General features: G+C 45.1%; 1 protein-coding gene across 20 annotated transcripts in view; it reads left to right on the top strand.

Annotated features, from left to right (window-relative positions):
- Positions 1–19,894, top strand: part of LOC119439997 (calcitonin gene-related peptide type 1 receptor-like) — a 400,718-nt gene that overhangs the window by 303,610 nt on the left and 77,214 nt on the right. The gene's annotated exons all lie outside the window — the stretch shown is intronic.

Genomic DNA, 19,894 nt, shown 5'->3' with positions numbered 1-19,894 from the left:
CCAGACAGCAGAAGCAGCAGCAGCGGAAAAAAAAAAGAGCCAAAGGAAGCTTTGCTCTAGAACTCCTCCTTGCTGTTTTGTCGGTTTCAGCTGTAAACGACTGAATCTTTGTATTAAATTGCAATTCATGTTAGCTGGTATTAGCTGGTACGTTAGCTGGTATAGCTTCATCGTGATCTCTAAGGTGTCTTACGATTGGCGCTAAGCACTGTTGTGCCCGGCGGCCATTCTTGACACAGGATGCTTCACCGGCAAACCTACAGCTACGGAATGCCATTCCCGTTTCCTCATCCTTGCAACACCAAAGAGCTGGCGACTAATTCAGTATCACGTCAAGATCATCGACAACCAGCTATGTATCGCGTCTTCGTCCGGTCAATGACCTGGAGCTGTTCAATGCGACGAGTTCTGGGACCCCAAACTGCCAAGGGGTCATCAGCCTTGTGTAAACTGCTAATTGCTGCAAAGGGCCTACGCTGACAGACCTCGCGGGGATGACGTCGACCCCCAGTTTCACTCGAAATTGCATTTGCATTGCATCAGGGCGGGTTGATGTTTGGACACCAGCGGCGGTGAGCGGCCGTGTGGTGCGTCACCTTGGGTCGGACCTTGCCGACTGTGAGAGCGTTCCGATTGTCCGGAAACATGGACATTGTCCCCCGACAAGAGATAGGGGGAAAAGAGGTGCTTAAAAGCGAATCTTGAGCGTTGTATGGATGTGCTCGCACATGGAGACCGCCATCATGTAAATTTGTAAATAAAATTTTGTTCTTATCTCTTGGACGTCACCCCGGACTTCTCGATCGCACGGCACCTGGCACATCACCAGCCACGGAACCTTAATGGCTGCTGCTTGGACCCCGAATCGCAGCAAGCGTCAAGGAACAAAAAAGAAAAACGAGAAAGGAGAACGTCTCGGTTGTCTGTTGTGTTCCTGATTTTTTTGGGCGGATAGCCCCGGTGTTCCACAATGTTCCTATTCCCAAAGCTCCACTTAGATTCAATGATGATGATGATTAGGCGTAGCAGTGACCTTTGCAGTGCGCCGGCATTTACAAATGCCCTGCCATGAAAACCTAAAATCAAAGGAAAGAAAAGTGACAAAATTTAGTTCGTCCCCCGTTCCTCAACAGCTGACATACAGCACTCAACCAGTCGCGGAAATTCCCCTTGTCTCCTCGTTGCCCGGCACCATTTGGCTAGCATTTTCTTCTGATGGGAACCGCCTCGAAGACCTCTGCACGAAAGTGGATGGCAGCGTCGCTCCTCAATAAAAGTGGTCACTGCGCTTCCTTCACACGACAATTGTGGAAAAGCGCAACCTCTTCTTCAGTCGAGGGACGGCGCTGAACCCAATTCAGTGGAGTGGATGAAAACCTTCGATTCGAGGACCGTTTGAGAATACAGGGCTAACACAACACTGTTCGCTGAAACCTACTGATCTGTGTCGCAATAACAGAGGCCTGCAGCATTGGTGTGACCATTGGCACGCCCAAACGCCCTGTTCTTCCTATGGCCTGTAAAAGAATGCAGGCAAAAGATGAAAGCGAATTTATCGGTAGAAGCCATTACCTCAGGCTTGGTTGGAATTTGCAATAGGTGTCGAGGTCTAGTCGTCGCGGTGAGTACGAATGCTTGCGCAAAAGCGAGTGACTCTGGCTTTCAGACATCCACAGCGTGCTCCCGTCGGTATAAAGTTAGGCGCCAACATCGAGCAGCGTGGGCCGAACCTCAACGGCGACAGCGAGCCGCGTATGCCGAAGTCGCATTACAGAAGCTGATCGATAAGAACGAGGAGAAAGAAGCTGGTTAGGCAGTTCTCAAACTCTAGTGTATTTCGAAGTATTATTTATATACCGGAGGGCAAGTAAATAAAAAACCCGTAACAATGTCCAGCGTTCGCCTACTTTTTTTTCTTTTCGTTTCCGTCGTTGTTTGCAAATCTGTTGTCTCGTAATGAGGTCAGAGAGCATATTTTTCGTCAACAAGTTTTCATTCAGCCGTGCGAGGTCATTGCTGTATGGTTAGGGACAGAGCGCACATCGAGTTTTTCTGTGGACTCGAGAAATATATCGCTCACATTACGTGGCTGTCCGCTTAAGCTAGAAATAATCATAACGATATCACCTGCATGACGCATTCTCAGGTCGGGAGTTTTGGCTGTACGTTGTGTTCGAAAATGTGCCCTGAAAGCTCTGTAATGCCAAAGTGGAATATGATGTCCTCAAAATCAATGCTAAGAAAGAGACTCCCGATGCTAATCACATGAAAGGAACTGTGGAGCTCATATTAAAATGTAAAGGGAGTCGCATGAGCTCCGTTCAACCACCTACTTACCTGCGGAATCACACTGCGTGTTTCAGCAACGACGATCTTAGTTAAAAAACAAGATTCGAGATGATAATTTTTGCTGATAGAGATTTAGCAAAGGCGGACACAAGAATTCGAAGGATAATTATCAATATAATTGATTAATTACAACATCCCACTAATTAAAAGTACTAATTGAGATGTTAGGATACATATTGTAATTGCAGAATTCAAGTCCGCAAGTACTAAAAGCAGAATGCCTTGCTTTAAACTTTAGCCTAACTTTCAGGAAAGCCTTACTTTCGAGTAACACGCACTTGAAATCTGCTGTTACAAAAATTAGCTACGGTATTGTTCAATTTTTCATTGTAGGAATTGATTAACTGTCACAGCAATGCGTTTCCATGCAGACTATGGCTATTTGTTTTACGAAACTGGAATGGCACGAAATTATCAGCAGTGGGTTGTGCTTTAAAGGGCCCCTAAACCACCTAGAAGTCGAAATTTGGTTGTGGTGTTGCAGTTGTGCACGAGTCTACAACGAAGTCTACACGAGTCACGAGTCTACACGAGTCTACAACGAAGTCTACAACGAAGTCTACACGAGCCTACTAGCGGAGTTACACGCGTTTGATGATCGAAAAACGGCCCTCGCTCGTTTCGCTCTTTCCTTCGCTACTCTCCTCGTCGGCTGGTCTCTCCTCCTCGCCGAGTGCTGCTCCAAATGTCACGTGACATACGTCATCGCCAATGCGCTTCTCAAAACGCCTGACACTTCCGGTTAAGGCACGTCCACTCTAGCGGCAAATATACCGACAGCGAACCGGCCTCCCGTGCCCTAGGACGTCTGCCGCGCGAGAGATATCCAAAGTATATAAACGGTAGTTCGGCCGGCGCACCGCCCGCAGCACTATCAACGGGCCAATCGACGACTGCGAAGCTGGGTGCCTCCGCCACCGCCGACGAAAACATCGGCTTTTTCCTAGATAAAGTGATGCGTAAATTGTACATTTTATGAAGAACGATATCCGCTGTGAAACGTTAAACATGAACTCGAGAGCTCCGATACTTGTCGAGACGACGGCGCCGCTAATATAAGCCTGTTTCCTTCTTCGTGTACAATTATTGCGAAGAGCGATAACAACGGTAAGAAAATATTGCGGCTTGTGAGCGACGGTAATTCATTCCGAAGCGCTGTCCATTTTAGCTTTGAAGTGAGCCGGAAAAGGCCTAGCGACGATATCGGCGCCGTCGAGCGATCGGTGGCGGTGGCGGTGAGGCTACCGCACAAATGGGTCCCGGTCTCATCGTCTCTACGGCAAGGAAATCTCTCCGTTCGCGAGGAAAACCACCGTCGAACGGCGGCCCGCGAATGGCAAACGGCATGCGGCGAGTTACCGTGCCGCTATATCGGGGACGTGGACTCAGCGCTTCTCGGCTACCCGCTGCTGCTGCGGTGCCGGCCCGTGTTCATGCGAAGCGTGCCGCTTTAGACCCATGTGTTGCGCGCAAGTCTGGAAAGGCAAACACTGTCGCACTCTGTTCGCGCAGCTAATCAGACCGCTAAGCACGACTGTGTTGGAACGCAAGCGATTTGGCACTTGCGTTGCGGGCTGTAATTACCGATTCGCAAGGGCGCACACACGAGCAACACGACGAGGAAGAGTAGGGAGCGCGCGTACCTGCTAGCAAACTAACCGGAAGTCGTAGTTCTTGTTCGACCAATGGACATCATTTCCGCTGTTGACATCACCAGATTCCCCCTGCTGACATCGTGACGATCGCTGGGGTTGCCGGAAAGGCGAGGGGAGGAGGACGGCATGGTTTTTTTTTATTTTGTGGCGCTCCCGCGGCGTGTAGCACTGCAGCGTTTGGTATCGTTGATCGCGACGGCCTTCTGAACTCGATGCGCGTGTTTACTTGTAATGTTCAAAAAATATCTGAGGTGGTTTAGCGGCCCTTTAAGTACTGGGTGACTTGAACTCTACGATTACAAGATTACCCCTGAAAAGAGAGCGACAGATGAACCCTAAGGATGCCGCTGTAGCCGGAAATGCCGACCATAGTTGTTCACTAAGGTCTGTAGACTTCATAAACTACAGTAATTTGCATATCGATTTCTGATTTTGACACAATGGTTTTCTTCTTGGGGGCTGCAGCACAAAGGCAACTTTTGTGAGGTCCATAAACATAAAAATGGCCCATCCTATGTTCACCGCGCGTGTTTGACTTAACTTGGGCCAAACATTAAAAATATGCGATTGATACGTCGCTGGGCAGAAGCAATATAATGTTGTTGATGCCCGGGAATACAGGCAAAGTGCCTCGAGCGGCCAGTCGCGCGGCATTTCCGTGTGTATTCGCGGGCTTCTTTCGTGCTTGGAAAAACACTTTAATGTAGCACGTATTGAGCAACAGAAAGCTGTATCGAGAGTTTCTCATGTTGCTGTACAGTTTTCTCATTGAAATTTTTCATCTAATTATAATAATTGGGAAGTTGATTCATTATTACGACTAATTATTTAATTAGGCGGAATGCAAAAAAATAATTTGAGTGTCTCCAAGCGACGGCAAACAACATTACATTGGTTCTGTCTGGCTACGTAGCAATCGCATATTTTTAAGGTTTTACCAAAGTTAGGTGAAACACCCGGTATGTCACGAAAAGTCTTTTTAAGCGAAGCTTTATAGGCTCACAAGTGTCGGCGGGTTTGGTGGTGTCGCGCTGAAAAGTGGGCTGATCCTGGTGGTAGTGCAGTAAGGGTCCAAGCTCAATGGCACATACCAGGGACAAGAAAGGAAGAAAGGAAGAGAGAGAAAGAAAGAAAATCACCAGGAAGGTCAGATACACACACGACAAGCTTCGCTTACCCCCATTTTCTCGACAGGGGAAGGGCTGGTGATATTTTTTTCTAGTTTTCAGATTTTCAAACGCAACAGGTTAAATACTGGTTAGGAAATGTCTTGTTAAGACTAAACAGAAGTTAATACTAAACATGCAGCTTTGCGAAGATTGCTTCAATAATACACACTGCCCATTTATAACAAATTTAGCCAACATGAAATTTCGCTGCCAGTTGGCCTTTATTTTTGTTCATGCTGTTGAAGTATAAAAGTATCCTTTCGTTGTGAGCCGATTACTCTCGAAGAGAAATATTTGAGCAGAATATAAAATAAATTATTTTGAGGCTCTGCACGGCGAAATATTTTCCATGAGTTGCAAATCAGAGCAGCACTCATGGTAATGTGGCCTTGCGTAACCAAGGAGAAATGCAATTTTTATTTCATGCATAATTTCGTTGAGGTACCAGCAATACCTCAACTGTTCTGTGGCACAAAGCAAACAAACCGTTATGGTACTTTCATATAACAAGCAGCAAAAAGCTCTAAACGCAAGATTGAGTGGGTGTGTTAAGAGCTAAATTCAGTTGTTTAAATCTGTCGCACACATTGCAATTCACAGCAAAACGGCCAGATAGTTGCCGTGTTTTGCAAAGTCGAATATGACTTCAACTGCCCAAGAATTGTGTATTTCAGACTCAGCTTCCCTAACGACTTGTCACCTCAGGCACTTGGCCTGAGGGGACATAATCGTGCGAAGGGGACAAATTTCACGCTGAAAAAAGAAAGAAAAAAGGTTATGGGAAATAATTTAGCTTACTTCCATGGCAGACTCAAGTCAATATCCCCGCTTTAGGAAAATGTGTACACAAGTTTCTAAAGGAACGCCGCTACTGCTGTCTACGTCATTACAAAAATATCGAATGTGCTTTAAGTCTCACAGTGAAAAACCGTTATCTTCTTGGTACACCCCAAGGCCATTCAGCATATTCCGTAACGCGGTGCGCACACCGAAGTAGCTTATCTCCTTTTATAAAGTTTAAGTTTGCCCTTAACGATAACGACCCACCCACTTAGCAGCACTTGCGCGTAATTTATTTGTTATCGGGGCGGGTTTTAGCGCTGTTACGTCATTAGTTTCTTCAGTGGAAATTAGCCCGAACTCAAAACTTCGGCGCAGTGCGTAGAGCAGTACCGCTGGATTAGATAGCTCGGCCGTCGTACGTGATGACCGCTCGTGTCGCCCACGGTTCTTCACCGAAACAAAAGCGAAGCTCACGGCTGCGCGGTAACTGATTGCGTGCTGAGCTTCTCCACCGGCTCTAGCGCGTTGGCACCGTGGTCGGGAGTTACGACACCTCCATTACGTGCGGCAGACACCGCGAACATACCACCTCGTTCGTTGCCTCGCGCGCCGACGAAGTTTAAAGAACGACCGCGACTCCGGCACGCGCCGCTAGACTACTAGACTAACGGGCTACGTGCAGATCGCCGACGTGACGGTAACGCTTTGAAGTCGCGAGCGTACATGTCGTAACAGGATTGTTTTTCCTACCGTTTTTATCTCCACGGCTTCTATTTGCTTCGGACATTTCCTTTAAGCAGCACGAGTCATTGAGTGAGCCAGTGAGGGACTGAGTGAAATATTGTCCATACAGTAGTTGCCAATATTGGAAATGTTGGCAACTATTGTGTCGCTGCAGCTTCTCTGCGAACGATTAGTTGTCCATGGCCAGAAATAAATGTGAACAAGTAGTGTTAATTTTCTTTGATGTGAAATGGTGTTCGTGCTTTGTAGGTTTAAACACTAAACAGCAACAAGACGCGGTACTTTCTGCAATTAAACGCAATCTAATCAATCAAGTCAATGGAATAATACGAAATAAATAAAGAAATGATTTACCATGCAATAGAGACCTATACATGAGATTTCCCTCAAGGGACAGGAGATTACGCAAACGTCCTGTACTGTTCATTGGGCCTGTATGGAGTGCATCTTAAGGTGATTAAAGAATGATAATGTGAGGTGATGCGGAAAACACGTTCCGGCACTAAAGCCCATTCCGTAATCCTGTTTAACCCCAGAAAGCACAACGTATCAATGATTTTTATACGCTGAATTTGATGCCTAACAACTCTGATTGAAACGTTGGAAACCAAATGTAAAGCCCATACGGGCGTTATTAATATGCTGGAGGGAGTTTTCAGTTGTGTTAGTTCAGGTAATCATTTAGTAAATGTAGGTAATTATCGTACCGATTCATTTTATCAAAATATTGGGTTTTTTTTTTCGTACCAATGCACTCTCCATGGCCTTAAATAAATGTGAACAAGTAGTGTTAATTTTGTTTGATGTGAAATGGTGTTCGCGCTTTGTAGGTTTAAAGAGCAAACAGCAACAAGACAGCAACAGCAATCTCCATCATCGAACGCCACTTATCGACGCTTGGCCTATCTTTATCAGCGGAAAAATCTGCCTTCAAGATTTTCCCGGGAGTGAGACGCAGGTCAATACGCCTGACGCTGAATATCAGAGGGCATCCAATTCTTCGTGCAACTATTAATTTTCGATTCCTGGGCGTCACCATCGACAGCAAGCTACTATGGCGACGCGCGGTCGAAAGTGTGGTGGCTGCATCAATGCAAAGAGTCAACGCACTTCGTCGCTTGACAGGAGTATGTGTCGAGCGCACGTACAGGGGTACAAGTCGAGTGCAATAATAATTGAGCTATCGGTAACAACATTGCTGGGCAATCAATGCATGACTTTCAGAGCAGGGCGTCTGCTCTCACAGACTCTGAGAACAGTGGCATCTGTGCATGTATTTCGGAGGCCACGAAAAGCGCTACTGAGTACACAAAGGTGATTTATGTGCATCTCATAGAAATTACTCTATAGGCGTGATGGCGCTGTTTGTGTGGTTGTCATGCTAGTGAAAACAATGGCGGTGGCACAAAGGAGGTGCAGGTGACAATGATGATGATAAGCTTCTTACATGGCACATAATTAATGTAGAAGATGCGCCAGCAATCAGCTGATTGGTGGAAAATAACGCCGAAAAAATACACAACGTAGTTGTCAACAGAAACGTGCAAGCTACAATGCCTACGCGTTTACACAGGAGCTCAGAAGATTCACAGCCGCCAATGCCCTATACGTGCACTGCAATTGCACAGAGAAAATGAAAGCACCCAAGACTCGTGAGTGGCACTCATCGTTTCACTCGTGGCGTCAGTTGGGGTACAAGTTTCGGCCTCTGAGTTGAATAATACTCAGGCGTGACTTCTAAACCGAGTCTGATACGTTTATAACACAGCAGCTGCTTCCTCACGTGCGGCGTAAATACCAATTTACACAAAGAATTTACTTAAAAGACGGTGTAAGGAGACTTCAAATTCAAAGGTAATTTCAAATGCCATATTGCAGTCATGTCGGGCAGCTAAGGGCTTGCACGATGCCCTACTGGGCGATGGAAATCAATGAATGGGACTGTTTTACACAAAACAAACGAAAATACGCATGGTGCATGAAGTTGCTTCAATAAAAAAATAATAAATAGTAAATATTTTAAAAAGGTATAATGTACAACTGCCAAAAAAAGAAAGAAAATAATAAAAGGTTAGAACAAGCCTTTGGCTAAACAGCTGCGAATACAAAGTACCATAATGTTATGTATTTTAAATAAATAAACGTAGCCGACACTGAGAGTACTACACTCTGTCCGTGTTCCGCAAAATGCATTACTATGTCTCAGAGAAGGAAGGCTGCCTACATCGCAAAGAAGAAAAGTCAGAACCTATTTATCTAATACACTCTATTATCTCTGTTGTATCATACAAACATTATTAATGTTTAAGTAGCGTACACTTTTTTTTCAGTTTGGTATTTTTATACAACCGCACTTTTCCCCCAAGACAAACCGCCCTCTAAGCGCTGTGTTCTTTTCTAGACCGCCTGAAATGGTGGTCTTCACAGAAAAAGCTGTTGTCTCGATATGAAAATCACATTCTCGATAGGAAAATCAGCAGACTTGAACAATTCCTTCGGCATTGAACTCGTATACTGTTTCAATGCCGAAGGAATTGTTCAAGTCTGCTGATTTTCCTATCGAGAATGTTTTACGGAATATGGCCATAATACCGATAACTGAAAGCTCCTCACTAGCGCTTACAAGTTGCTAAGTGTTTCGGCACCCAGCTAAGGCCGGTTGGTTTCCAAGAAGATCGCTTTATAGTTTCATCAAATAGTGGTCTACAAATTTTATGTATTTATTTATTTTTATTGTTTTATTAACATTCCCTCGAAGGTCGAATCTGACACAACATTGGGGGGAATTACATGGGCTTATTTTTTAATGGGTGGCATTTCCTTAGCATAAAAAATCTTAATGGGCTCTCCTGATAGTCGGTCTCACCATCGCCGCAATGAGGGATGTCAATTTATCCATGAGTCCATGGCTCAGGTGCAGAGGTAAGCATATGTCCAATCGTTTCGCATGCTTTCGCCCTATATAAGCTTGTAAACTGACGCATATTCTTTTTTTGCCTTGTTCAGCTTCTATTTGTAATGCTCACAAAACGGTATCGCTATATTGTGTGTTTATTTTTATTTTCAGAATTTACTTTGCTGATCGTCTTCGCACTTCTTCTTTCAATGAAGCGGCTTGATAACTAAATAAATTAGCACTGTTAAACGAGTTGCTTGGATTAGCGCTAAGAAACGGCAGGTGTTTAAGCTTCATGGCGTGGCCACTTATTCCTACTTCGCATGTTATTTATGAACGCCTTGTCTAGACGGCAGCCTGTGAGTCTCGTAACTCTAAATGAAACATATCGTTTTTCCGTCTTCATTTCTTTTTTTTTTCATTTCGTTCTAGCTAATGCGGATTCTCCTCGATGTTTTCGTATCGCGAACATAACACCTAGCCTTCCAATAGCAGGCACGTTCGGGTAGGTACAATTAAGTGAAAAAAAAAGTAACTATCGCATCCATTTACACATTTCCCACAGAAACGTTTCGTTCGTTCTCGACGCAGGAATTCCAATTTGGATCCACCCGGATGCCCTTGGTGGCATTCTAGTGGCAGCAAGTATGCGCGCTCCCTCGAAGGTCTGTCTCTTCGCTTCAGCGTGGCGCCAATGCGATACCAACGCGCCGGTCACGTAGCCGCTTCTCCGTTTGTCCACAGCGTTATAGCCAAAGTGCAAGCTCGGCTGTTTTCAACAGGCATCGGTGAGTCGTGCGGCATCTTTGAGGTTGCACTGCGGGGGAATGTGGAGCTGCGGCGTTGGATACAAATGAGGGCACGCTTTGCGCCTCGCCATATATCTAGCCGACGGGTGGTAACGCCGTGCGTTGCAGGCCGCACGCGACACTTGTCGCGTATGGGCGTGTACTGTCCGCGGTCGATTTCTTGGTTTTATGGCGAATTCTCGACGATATTGGCTCTCGCCGAGTGCCGGTAGTGGACGTTCTCGAATACAACGGAAGTCCTGGTCAGGGAATGCAGGGTGTCGTGGCAAGGAAACGTAACGGTCACATCCAGTAAACTAAAGCAAATGAACCTCGTCTCCCTCACGGTAATAACGAGTGGCACTAAAAGAGCGAATGTGGACAGGGACGAGCGACAGTACAACCAGCAGTCAAGATTCATGCGCCGCGAACAACTTCTTAAACTTTCAAATGCATAAGTTGAACCAGTGAGACTATAGAATCTCGGACGGCCACGAGTTGGGATTTTAGAAGTATTGGTTCCGTTTCTGGTGCATTTGGCATGCTCCTGTAAGCCATTCATTCCTTGCTGGAATGCAGATATTCACAAAATAACATCTAACATTCTGCGGGCAAAAAAGTTCATTTCCGCGTTCATACTTCTGTGCGCGTTGCCACCACCTGCTGTCACAGAGAAAAGCTGGCAGCAACAGACTTATTTAATCGAACGTATAACTGAAGAAAAAAGGAGTAGATCGAGAAAGAAAATTAACTTAAAAATAAGAATTTCCTATTAGTATTGTCTAAACAAAGACATGAAATAAATTTGCAGAGGCAAATAAAGGCACATGAGGCCGAGTTTGAATATCATTTGGAGTGTCCACTAAATCATGCGGATGATAAAGCGAACAGGATCGTATAAAAAAGAATCCTTACGAAATACTGCTCAAAGAAGACGCTGCATGGTGACATCAGAAAAGAACATGATGGTTACATGCTTGCGAGAAATTGGTCTTTATCTCCTCTTTCTGATACGCATGGGAGTGTTTGTCCGCCATTTCACAATTGAGACATATCTAGCTAGCGCTAATAAATCAAGCGCGGGACCACGTTTTATTGTTTTATGTGTTTTGGTTTTTCTTATGACCTTTGCTCCTGCTCTTATTTCTTGCTTCTTTTTTCCCCCTATTTTTCTCTATATTGCTTAATGTTTGTACTTTATTTTTTAATATCGGAATAACGAACCATTCGGTGGGTTATTTTCTCAGGAGAAACGTATAAATTAATAACCAAAAACAAGATCATAAGGCAGGTGTCGTGTTTGCTCTGCCTCAGCCACGCGTGCAGCGTGCTTTTCTGGACCACGAAGTCGTCGCCGTGCCGTCGCAGATGCAGTAACTGCGCGACAACTTGCAGTTGGTTTAATTTTCTGGGCTCTCTCTATCTCTCGTTCACACCCCGAAGGGTACGTAAATAAACCCGCGTCATCGTCATCATATCACCGCCAGACTTCTAAAGCTGAACTTCATGCCATAGGTATCTCCCGGCTTACTCAAATAAACAGTGTGGTGGTTGCGGCGACGGAGTGCACAACAGAACGCGGAGTTAGCCCGGGGATCATGGCTGGCATTTGCTGCGCCTGAGCGTCTCTTGCAGTGCGATGTTGTCTATGTCCCGCGTTGGATAACGTCATCTTGTGGCTGCGTTTCCTTATTGTTTAACCACCGTCCTTGCGGTGGAAAAGACGCAAAAGTATGTAGGTAAACAACCGGGCCGGAAACAGCCTCACTCGCAATGAGCGTTATTCGGTACACGGTTTAAGGAAGGTGACGGAAGGAGTGACGCTCTTTGCTGTCCAGTGTGCTGCTTGACCCACTATCAGCTGTAGTTATCACACTCGCCTGCACAGTACGTTAATTCTGATTATTTCTCGTGGAAATGAGCAACAACAGCATAATGAAATCACCAGAAGGAAGTCGGAGATATCATGCCAGCTGGTTTGCCATGAAAAGCATTGCGTTTGCGGCCACTTGCTCTTCATGGCAATGTAGTGGTGCCCGTGGCAGAACAGTCAGTGCAATGCTGATCGTGACGTCAGGGCCACGAACAGAAAGGCGCGTCACTCGCAGATAACTTTATTTAGGTGAGACGGCTACATGTTTCGGAAGGGGTTCCGGAACGGATGACCCGCTTTCCTGTCCTGTCGTTTGTTGACATGCTTTCACGTCTTTACACCGCTAGAAGTGTCAACTGACTAGTCGAACAGCAAGCAGTGATAATATTGTTGCTGCCCTCGCCCTCACGTTCAGCCACTGAATACGCCCGCGACGCGATCGCACACGCCAACCACGCGCGTCAGCTCGCCCGCGCCCGTCTCCAGGCCTCAGAGACACATCAGAGACGCCTCTATGATTGCTACCATCGCGACGTGCACTTTTCCCCGGGTTCTCTGGTGCTTTTCTGGTCACCGATCTGCCGTGTGGGCCATATCCGAAAAGCTGCTGTCGAGCTACACTGGCCCATACCGTGTGGTGCGGCAAGTGACCGATGTCACGTATGAAATCTTCCCCGCCAACCTCTCAGCGTCATGGTCAGCTGCAAGTGACATCGTTCACGCGGCGAGACTAAAGCCATACCACACACACTTTTCACCGCGGATGTGTCGCTTAAGCACCGGGACGGTGCTTTTATACTGCCGGGGGTGATACGGAACAGCCGCCACATGTGTGGCTGCACTGAGAAGAAGAAAGACGACATGTTCCCGCTTGATATAGCGTCGTCATTTTGGCCTCCGTTAGCTTCCCTGTAAATAAATTGTAAATGGCCTTGGGCATCAGCTACACGTAACATTATTGAGAACTCCTATGTCTCGGTTTTGCTTTATCTCCACTAGATACACATTGTGTTGCGTGAGAGGCCACCGGTTGTCTACTGTATGACAGTACACAACCATCTCAACTAGTTTTTTTTTTAACTTAATATCATTTAGAACGTCGGGTGCTTACAAATGAAAGCAAACCTTAACGTATAAACGTGACAAGCACTGAATGAAAGCGCACCACCGTCACGAGCTCGAAATGATTAGCAAACCATGGTTCAGGAAAAAGTGTCTGCGTGATGATTACAAGGGAGAGAGAAGCAGTTTCATTAAGACTGGGTTGTGCCGCCTAAGCTTGATTACATTACATGAATAATAAACCACCACAAAAACAAAACTTTAAAAAGAAAAAACGGCACCCCTATGGTGTCGTTTCTATTTTGACGAGCCTCCGCCAAGCAGGTTATCAGTTCTTCTCATTGTTGCTTCGCACGTTAGCTATCAGTATTCAAAACCATATGTTTCCCGCTCACATGCAACCCCAAATATCATATTGTCGTTGTACAGATCAAGTACAGAAGTTTGTAACCGGCACGTGGTTGCTTACTGGCTATGGTGTTGGGCTACCCAGCACGAGGTCTCGGTATCGAATCCCGGCCATGGTGACCGCGTTTTGATGGGGGCGAATTGCGAAAACACCCATGTACTTAGATTTAGGTGCACGTTAAAGAACCCCAGGTTGTCCAAATTATTCCGGATTCCTCCACTACGGCGTGCCTTGTAAACACATCGTGGTTTTCGCACGTAAAGCCCAATAATTTAATTATAAATTATTTACAAAGGTTTGTAAGCTAATATGTACGGTAAGTCCATTAAGATGCATTGGTTAATGCATCGAAACATTGGCGAGAGCGTGGTGGTGCATCGACTTGGGTAATTTATAGTAATTAGGATAGCGGCGATTACCTAATAACTCAAGGGCTCATCGACGACATAGTTTACAATGGCTGCTGCCGCCTCTTTCGTCAAAGGATCGCGCTTGAATAGAGTGTGCGCATTTCAAAAAAAGTTATCACATAGGGGGTGCTCTCCGCGTGCACCATATGGCAGAGGCGTATTTTATTGTAAATAATTATCCAGTTGCATCAAATAAAGACAGCTTCGCAAGCCTTGTTCAGCGACCCAACTCGAAATCACTCTAAAAAAGATGAAACAACAATACGTATGGAAAAATATAAACCGCTCTAGTAGGCCGCTCATAAAGATTAGGGGCGCTATGACGTAAAGCCATTCCAAGCTATGACAGTCCAATTCTGCAATCAGAGCGAGAGAGAGATTGTGGTTGTGAAGAGGAAGAGGCTCAATCAGCCCTCAACGATTGGTCAAAAAGTGTTCGGGCCACCCTCACTTCTCCTGTCTGTCACGCGAAGTCACGAAAACCGCGAGAACGTCCCATCTGATATGATGCGTGCACACTGATTATGCATGATTAGGCCAAACAAAAGAAAAATAAGTATGCCTGATTCGACGCCTTTTTCGGCATTAGCCCTCTGCTATTGGTCAAACATTTTGGGGCTGCGCCCACTTCGCGTGTCTGTCACGCGATGTCACAAAACCGCGAGAACTCACCGCGTCAAAGTTATGTTTATTAGTGGCTCGCGCTCGTAACTGCAGTTTCTTTATTTTACGTCTGATGCTTTTCACGAGAGTTAAACACGCATTGGTATACCGAATGAAACTGATTTATAGCCTGAGATTCAGAAAGGAATAGATGGCTGACCGTCGATCGCACTGGCACTGGTTATTCGGAGTTGCCGGCTAACATGGATTTATTTGCGTATGATAAAAATTTTTGTGTCGCAGTGTAGCACTTTCAAGCCTTTTCGGCACGTATACGACATCGCTCTTCCAACTCTTCTTTGCTAAAGATCCGTTCTGACGGCAAATTTAACCTTCCGTTGCACGCAGCCGCAGGCTGCGTGCAAGGGAAGGGGAAGTGGACCAATCAAATACGCCGGCACAAGTCTCTTTATCTGGTTATCTACTTTCGCTGTGCTGGCTCGGCCCCACAGACCCCTCTCCACTTGAGCTTGCTCCTCGCCTCTTGTCAGCCAATTCGATAAGAAAAGCTGCTCAGTGTAGGCAATGCTATTCGCTTTGAAAGGAAAAAAAAGTGACCTCCTATAAACGAAGAGCGCGTTTGATAGGGCTTTTCAAACTACCCTGCGGGTTACCGCCCGATGCTTGCGTCGGCGTTTACGTGAATTTGACGTCAGGAGATTGGAATAAAACATATTGGAATATTTTTACGTTATATCGCCCTAGCTTCCGCCTTAGTCAAATATAGACTCTCACTCATATTCTTGTCTGTTCTCCAGGGTTGTTCATGTAAGGCGTAGTGTTTAATTTTGTTTATTTAAAGTAAACTAGTAAATCATTATAAAGGAGAAAGTAGTGTTACGGCTGGCATAGTACGATGCAAGAGAAAGGAAAATGCTTACATAGAAACCTGAGCGAGTGCACTGAGTAGAATTGTAAGCGCGCAACAGAAACAGAAGTGACAAAACTAACGCGCGCAAAGTAACCATTCTCTCTTCTGTTCCTTGCCCGTATTTGCTGTGCTTTAGTTTGTCATTTCTAGTATGGAACAAGCACCCTGCTTATTAGATTTTGTCCGTAGAAAGCCACGTAGCAAGAATGGTTTTGCTTCATGGTGGAGCGGGCAACTTAAATTTGAGGAGCCCGGCCGTTCCTGTGCTCGCGCTCGTAACTGCGTTTTCTTTAATTTTCGTTTGACGCTTTTCACGAGAGCTTGGACAAGAAAGCGGAACTGAACGGATTCAGGTGGGCTCTCAAACCGGAAAGCTGAAACTCTGGCACGCCAGTACGCGCTTTACGTCCTTCATTCCCGTCGATGTTTTTTTTTTTTTTTTTTTTTTTTTCACGTGAATATGTAACGTACTAGGAAAACACGTCAGGGCTATAAAAGGAAGACACGGAGCATCAGGAATTGTAATACTTACACGTCTAGTATGTTAAAAATTGAAGAGTACGTGTGTAGGGTGTGTTCGGTAACACAAAGCTGTACTCCGCCGTGATTTACACCGAGTATCTCAGCAAACGCTAGCCAAAGTGTTCAACGAAAAAAACATTAAAGAAACACGGTTTTCCGTGTTTCTTTTTCATACAAACCACGGTGTTCGGTTGCTAGAGGTTGCTAGAGTTCTTAGGATCGTATCTTGCACCGTGTTTTTTGAAAATTTTTTCTCGTCGGACCGTTTGGCTGGCGTTAGCTGAAACACCCTGTATAAAAATATAAATTGCGACAGCATATTCCCATGCATTCTAGGCAAAATATCTTGGCTGCGTAAACTCCAAATCAGGCATCGAAAAATATGGCTGCATCATATTTGTTGTATTGCAACAAATCTGCACCCTATGCGGACATTTCAAACCGCCTAAATGGAAACAAAATACATTAATAGAAACTCAATAAACAGCGCAGCTTTCGCCGCCTAGACGTTCGCGTTTTCTGAATATATTTACACATATACAATCAACAGTGTTCCCCAACAGTGTTGTTAAGGTTCCAGTAAGGTGAAACAACCCCCACGTGGTCAAAATTATTTCGTATCCATCCACTATAGTTTCTCTCAGAACCAATTCTGCAGTCACTGGGCATTAAATCCCATAGTTTAAATAAGGTGCTTTAGTAAAGAGTTCTTTACCGCGTGTCGCTAAATACATGCACGTGGGCGTTGTTCTTTCGAGACTCTTTGAAATGCAACCGCATATAGATAAAGAGAACTGTTTATGACAAATTTCCGGTGATGATAGCAATGCCGGCGCCATATAGTCGCATTACGCGGCTCTTATGCAGCTGCCTGTATCAACAACGCCAAGACCGAGCTCACTCATCGAAGCCCTGTTATCATGGAACCACAACTGAGCTTACGAAAGTCCGAGAGATGCTCGAATCTGTGCGCGGCTTTGCGGTAGCTTCGCTTTAAGGTCACCATGCAAATTTCTCGAATTCTTTTTCGTTTATTATATATTTGGTTCCATATTTATTTAAATCTAAAAACAAAGAAAAAGAAAGTGAGTCGAAGCGCATTCCAGCCGGCACTCCTCAAAGTCATAACGGAAGCGCACCGACATTATTATTATTTTTTTTTGGACAGGAAAGTGGAATAGATGCATTCTGTCACTACCTACCCATGGGGCTTAAATTTGTGAAGCCACAAACAAATGTGATACGAAGGGGAAGACTGCAGAACTTGGGATGGTGGCGAAAATTACAAAGCTCGAAAATAGACGACTGTCAGTCGTAGGAAGCAAAATCGAGGCATCCTTGTCCTGGGAGTTTTCTCTCGAAAGAAGTATCATACGAACGACCGGCAGAAACGCTCTCACGTGTTTTCTACTGAGTAACATATAGACGTACACCCGTGAGCAAAACATACCACAAGGTCGCTGAAAAACTGAATTCCTTCGTAATTAACAAGTATAAACTGGAATTCACGAGTACACTGAAAGGTTCACAATGCCAAGTTTGGACTGCAGTCCTCAATTTCAAGTTGCGTTCACAGGCAGAGGGAAAAATCGGCTTTATCGCGCAACCCCTGGTCCGTATACTTTGCTCACGGGTGTACAGAGAGAGAGGGAGAGAAAAAGGTAAAGGAAAGACAGGGAGGTTAACCAGAGGTTATCTCCTGTTGGCTACCCTGTACCGGGGGAGGGGTAAAGGGATGCGAAAGGAGCGAGAGAGAAAAAGTAAATAAAAATAAAGAATAAAAAAGGAAGGAAAGAAAAGAAAATCACACACGCACACAAAACAGAACGGCAGACTGCGTGACAGTGCCCACAGAAACACGGGTGTACAGCTGTGAGCAAAAGTATACGGACCAGGGATTGCGCGAAAAAGCCTATTTTTTCAACTGCCTGTGAATGAAACTTGCAATTAAGGAATGCATTTCAAACTTGGCGTTGCGCACTATCCACTGTACTTGTCAATTTCACTTTATGCGTAATTATTACGAAGAAATTCAGTTTCTTACGGCAACCCTGTGGTCCGTATACTTTTGCTCACGGCTGTACATATAAGCCTCGTTGATACGTTGGAACGAATAAATAAGTTGCTTAACAAGCTTTTGTTTTCTTTCTTTTTTTCCATTTTGGTAACGCGCTGCTGTACTGGCGACAAAACATTGACACACTGATTGCTAAATGAGGGAATTCTCTTCAGCAAGGTAAATTTGTTGAACACGGGCCGATACCCTTCACTGTAAGCAGAATTGTGAGTAGCATGTTGTGTGCAGAAGAGGAAAATTCATCACTACATTTCTTGTATTGAAAAAGATGCAAATAAACGATACTGTAGTTGAAGAATAAACATTATTGCCGCCAAGAACTCTAACATGCTTTCAACACAATGAAAAATGAGAATATCAAGCCATTTTCATTGCTTGTCTGATCCCCGTCGAAGTCGTCTTGGGAATATTCCAAGCAAGCTATGCTTTCGCAAAGAGAAAACGCACTGCAGGAGCCCACGTACGGGTCGGCGCACAAACGAAAAACGCGTTGCAGAATATTATGCAAGTGTATAACTACCCTGCATGCAAATCGCATGGCAAATATGTTTTAGGCCGTAGGCCCGGAGTAAAGGTGAAACATATGACTCTGATGGCTAGTAAAAATATGACGCACGTATTTACCTATTACGCATACGACCTTTGGTTTACACAATCAAAGAACCACCGGCAAGCAAGTTAGACAAAAGCAAGCCTTCGCTCGTCGACCTAACCCCAAGCCTGTTTCGACATTCTCAATACGGAGACGCCGCCTGGATTGAAGCTGACTGAAGACGGTGTAATGAAGATGAACTGTTTCGCAGTGTACAAACGAAGATTTATGCACGCTTCGTAAATCTGTCGTCCTTTATACGCGATTCCTGCGCCCTTGCTGGCTGTAGCCTGTCATTTGAGCGTGTTCCTTACCGCTTCTATTCTAAAAAGTTTTCCAAATAGCTGCGTCAGATGTCATGGATCTAACATGTTCGCATATACCGCGATCCTCAGCGGTGAGTGACTGAATCGGCTCGTTAAGTGAAAAATATGTCTTTTCTTTTTTGTCTTTCCTGTTACTCCTACAGTGGAACTATCCATATACCGCGGAAAGTATATAGCATTAAATACAAACAAACAACACTGGCAAGCAACTCGGCCGACGTGCGCTCAGACAAGTCGAAATCTAATATTTCAGCCATCTTCTCGCGAAATCAGCCTCCCATGCAATCTTTGGTTTTGCTTTTGCCATCCACTTTCGAAACCGTCACGCCTCCCTTGGTGCCAGCTGGTGAATTTGCTCTTAAAAGCTCTTCGAGAAGACTTTAGCGAAAGTCTCTAGATACTGAGCTCTCGTTACTCACATGTGCTCAACAATCGACAATCGCCACACAGAACGCAAATTGCTATTGCCTTGCTATTTTATTAGAACATTCAGGATTTTCTCAGCTCTCGATACTCACATGTACTAAACAATCGACGATCACCACAAAGAATGCAAATTGCTATTGCCTCGCTATTTTATTAGAACATTCAGGATTTTCTCAATTTTCATTCATGCCATTACTAACAGTAGACTGTTTTTTGGTGGCACATCCTTGAATGGCACGAAGCCCACATCTGATAAACATTCAGCGAAAACATGTTTAT

The sequence above is a fragment of the Dermacentor silvarum genome, chromosome 2, assembly GCF_013339745.2.
Source record: "Dermacentor silvarum isolate Dsil-2018 chromosome 2, BIME_Dsil_1.4, whole genome shotgun sequence".
NCBI classification, from domain to species: Eukaryota; Metazoa; Arthropoda; class Arachnida; order Ixodida; family Ixodidae; genus Dermacentor; species Dermacentor silvarum.
Note: the sequence above shows the minus strand (reverse complement) of the source record. Positions and strands in the feature narration are given on the sequence as shown.